The following is a 5,000-nucleotide window of genomic DNA, read 5'->3' as shown; positions in this document are numbered from 1 at the left end:
AAGATATCCCTCTAGGGTTGTGGGGGCTGTGCTTTGGCAAAGTGGGTGGGGTTATATCCTTCCTGTTTGGCCCTGTCTGGGGGTGTCATCGGATGGGTCCACAGTGTCTCCTGACCCCTCCTGTCTCAGCCTCCAGTATTTATGCTGTAGTAGTTTGTGTCGGGGGGCTAGGGTCAGTTTGATATATCTGGAGTACTTCTCCTGTCCTATCCGGTGTCCTGTGTGAATTTAAGTATGCTCTCTCTAATTCTCTCTTTCTCTCTTTCTCTCTCTCGGAGGACCTGAGCCCTAGGACCATGCCTCAGGACTACCTGGCATGATGACTCCTTGCTGTCCCCAGTCCACCTGGCCGTGCTGCTGCTCCAGTTTCAACTGTTCTGCCTGTGATTATTATTATTTGACCATGCTGGTCATTTATAAACATTTGAACATATTGGCCATGTTCTGTTATAATCTCCACCCGGCACAGCCAGAAGAGGACTGGCCACCCCACATAGCCTGGTTCCTCTCTAGGTTTCTTCCAAAGGTTTTGGCCTTTCTAGGGAGTTTTTCCTAGCCACCGTGCTTCTACACCTGCATTGCTTGCTGTTTGGGGTTTTAGGCTGGGTTTCTCTACAGCACTGAGATATCAGCTGATGTAAGAAGGGCTGTATAAATAAATTAGATTTGATCCTATGGTAGGTACACCTATAGCTCATCTCTTGGCAGTAATACTGTAGACTACTTTATCACTGGCCTCAACCCAGAGTCTCTCAGAGTTCACAGTGAGCCAATTGCCTATCAGATCACAGCAAAATCACAGTCTACTTTAACAGAGCAATACTCAATCATGAGGCATCAAAGCCAAAGGAACTGAATAATATTAAGACATACTATAGATGGAAATAAATTAGTGTGGAAAACTACAACAAATAAATGAGGCAACAACACATTCAATCCCTTTTAACTTCCTGTACAAAACGTTCCACTGTAATAGTGAAGGTGTAAACTTGGCAGTAGAAAACCTATACAGTGTATTTGACCTCTCAGCTTCCCTGTCAAATCTAAAAAATTCAAACAGAAAACTGATAAAAATGAACAACAATGACAAATGGTTTGATGAAGAATGCAAAAACCTAAGAAAGAAGTGGAGAAACCTGTCCAACCAAAAACATAGAGACCTGGAAAAACCTGAGCCTATGCCATCACTATGGTGAATCACTAAAACAATACAGAAATACACTACGGAAAAAGAAGGAACAGCACGTCAGAAATCAGCTCAATGTAATTGAAGAATCCATATTCACTAACCCCTTCTGGGAAAATTGGAAAACACTAAACAAACAACAACACGGAGAAGAAGAATTATCAATCCAAAATGGAGATGTATGGGTAAACCACTTCTCCCATCTTTTTGGCTCTATAACAAAGAACAAACAGCAAAAACATATACATGATCAAATACAAATCTTAGAATCAACTATTAAAGACCAGAACCCTCTGGATTCTCCAATTACCTCCAATGAACTACAGGACAAATTACAAACCCTCCAACCCAAAAAGGCCGGTAGTGTTGATGGTATCCTCAATGAAATGATAAAAAATATACAGACCACAAATTCTAATTCACTATACTAAAGCTCTTTAACATCATACTTAGCTCTGGCATCTTCCCCAATATTTGGAACCAAGGACTGATCACCCCAATCCACAAAAGTGGAGACAAATTTGACCCCAAAAACTACTGTGGGATATGCGTCAACAGCAACCTTGGGAAAATCTTCTGCATTATCATTAACTTCTTGGTGACTGGGGGGCAGTATTGAGTAGCTTGGATGAATAAGGTGAGTAAACTGCCTGCTACTCGGCCTGTAGGTTGATGGTATCCTCAATGAAATGATAACATACACAGACAACAAATTCCAATTGGCTATACTAAAACTCTTTAACATCAGCCTTTGACTCAATCTGGCATGAGGGTCTGCGATACAAATTGATGGAAAGTGGTGTTGGGGGAAAAACATACCACATTATAAAATCCATGTACACAAACAAGTGTGTGGTTAAAATTGGCAAAAAACACACATTTCTTTCCACAAGGAAACAAGGATTCAGCTTAAGAAACGTCCTCTCGCTGTCAACTATGTTTATTTTCAGCAAACTTGACATGTGTAAATATTTGTATGAACACGACAAGATTCAACAACTGAGACATAAACTAAACAAGTTCCACAGACATGTGACTAACAGAAATTGAATAATGTGTCCCTGAACAAAGGGGGAGTCAAAATCAAAAGTAACAGTCAGTATCTGGTGTGGCCACCAGCTGCATTAAGTACTGCAGTGCATCTCCTCCTCATGGACTGCACCAGATGTGTCAGTTCTTGCTGTGAGATGTTACCCCACTCTTCCACCAAGGCACCTGGAAGTTCCCGGACATTTCTGGGGGGGAATGGCTCTAGCCCTCACCCTCCGATCCAACAGGTCCCAGGCGTGCTCAATGGGATTGAGATTTGTGCTCTTCGCTGGCCATGGCAGAACACTGACATTCCTGTCTTGCAGGAAATCACACACAGAACGAGCAGTATGGCTGGTGGCATTGTCATGCTGGAGGGTCATGTCAGGATGAGCCTGCAGGAAGGGTACCACATGAGGGAGGAGGATGTCTTCCCTGTAACGCACAGCGTTGAGATTGCCTGCAATGACAACAAGCTCAGTCCGATGATGCTGTGACACACCGCCCCAGACCATGACGGACCCTCCACCTCCAAATCGATCCCACTCCAGAGTACAGGCCTCGGTGTAACGCTCATTCCTTCGACGATATACGCGAATGCGACCATCACCCCTGGTGAGACAAAACTCTCACACGTCAGTGAAGAGCACTTTTTGCCAGTCCTGTCTGGTCCATCAACAGTGGGTTTGTGCACTCAGTCCAGCATCTCTCAGCCTATTGCGGACAGTCTGAGCACTGATGGAGGGATTGTGCGTTCCTGGTGTAACTCAGGCAGTTGTTGTTGCCATCCTGTACCTGTCCTGCAGGTGTGATGTTCGGATGTACCAATCCTGTGCAGGTGTTACGTGGTCTGCCACTGCGAGGACGATCAGCTGTCCGTCCTGTCTCCCTGTAGCGCTGTCTTAGGCGTCTCACAGTACGAACATTGCCATTTATTGCCCTGACCACATCTGCAGTCCTCATGCCTCCTTGCAGCATGCCTAATGCACGTTCATGCAGATGAGCAGGGACCCTGGGCATCTTTCTTTTTGTGTTTTTCAGAGTCAGTAGAAAGGCCTCTTTAGTGTCCTAAGTTTTCATAACTGTGACCTAAATTGCCAACCGTCTATAAGCTGTTAGTGTCTTAACGACCGTTCCACAGGTGCATGTTCATTATGGTTCATCGAACAAGCATGGGAAACAGTGTTTAACAATATATCTTTGAAAGACAGGGTCCTGAAAAAAGGGACGTTTCTTTTTTTGCTGAGTTTATATATCACCGAATTGGCGAGGGCACTAGAACAGTCCGCAGCACCCGGTCTCACCCTACTAGAATCTGAAGTCAAATGTCTACTGTTTGCTGATGATCTGGTGCTTCTGTCCCCAACCAAGGAGGGCCTACAGCAGCACCTAGATCTTCTGCACAGATTCTGTCAGACCTGGGCCCTGCCAGACCTGGGCCCTGCCAGACCTGGGCCCTGCCAGACCTGGGCCCTGACAGACCTGGGCCCTGAAAGTGAATCTCAGTAAGACCAAAATAATGGTGTTCCAACATAAACTTCCACAGAGCTGTGAACGAGCTGAGAGACAAGACAAGAAGAGCTTTCTACGCCATCAAAAGGAAAATAACATTTGGCAATTAGGATAAGGCTCAAAATACTTGAATTAGTTATAGAACCCATTGTCCTTCATGGTTGTTAGGTCTGGGGTCCGCTCACCAAACAAGAATTCACAAAATGGGACAAACACCAAATTGAGACTCTGCATGAAGAATTCTGCAAAAAATATCCTCTGTGTACAACGTAAAACACCAGATAATGCCTGCAGAGCAGAATTAGGCCGATACCCGCTAATTATCAAAATCCAGAAAAGAGACGTTAAATTCTACAACCACCTAAAAGGAAGCGATTCCCAAACCTTCCATAACAAAGCCATCACCTACAGAGAGATGAACCTGGAGAAGAGTCCCCTAAGCAAGCTGGTCCTGGTGCTCTGTTCACAAACACACCCCACAGAGTCCCAGGACAGCAACACAATTAGACGCAACCAAATCATGAGAAAACAAAAAGATAATTACTTGACACATTGGAAAGAGTTAACAAAAAAACAGAGCAAACTAGAATGTTATCTGGCCCTAAACAGAGAGTACACAGTGGCAGAATACCTGACCACTGTGACTGACCCAAACTTAAGGAAAGCTTTGACTATGTACAGACTCAGTGAGGATCGCCTTGGTATTGAGAAAGGCAGCCGTAGGCAGACATGGCTCTCAAGAGAAGACAGGCTATATGAACACTGCCCACAAAATGAGGTGGAAACTGAGCTGCACTTCCTAACCTCCTGCCAAATGTATGACCATATTAGAGACACATATTTCCCTCAGATTACACAGATCCACAAAGAATTCGAAAACAAATCCAATTTTGATAAACTCCCATATCTACTGAGTGAAATTCCACAGTGTGCCGTCACAGCAGCAAGATTTGTGACCTGTTGCCACAAGAAAAGGGCAACCAGTGAAGAACAAACACCATTGTAAATACAACCCATATTTATGCTTATTTATTTTATCTTGTGTCCTTTAACCATTTGTACATTGTTAAAACACTGTATATATATATATAATATGACATTTGTAATGTCTTTACTGTTTTGAAACCTCTGTATGTGTAATGTTTACTGTTAATTTTTGTTGTTTTTCACTTTATATATTCACTTTGTATGTTGTCTACCTCACTTGCTTTGGCAATGTTAACACATGTTTCCCATGTCAATAAAGCCCTTGAATTGAATTGAATTGAATTGA

General features: G+C 43.5%; 1 protein-coding gene across 1 annotated transcript in view; it reads right to left on the bottom strand.

Moving 5' to 3' along the window:
• LOC139366104 (vascular endothelial growth factor receptor 3-like) overlaps positions 1 to 5,000 on the bottom strand; it is a 196,729-nt gene that overhangs the window by 19,337 nt on the left and 172,392 nt on the right. The window lies entirely within an intron of this gene.

The sequence above is a fragment of the Oncorhynchus clarkii genome, chromosome 14 (assembly GCF_045791955.1).
Source record: "Oncorhynchus clarkii lewisi isolate Uvic-CL-2024 chromosome 14, UVic_Ocla_1.0, whole genome shotgun sequence".
In the NCBI taxonomy this organism is placed as follows: domain Eukaryota; kingdom Metazoa; phylum Chordata; class Actinopteri; order Salmoniformes; family Salmonidae; genus Oncorhynchus; species Oncorhynchus clarkii.
This window is presented reverse-complemented; position numbering and strand designations above follow the sequence as displayed.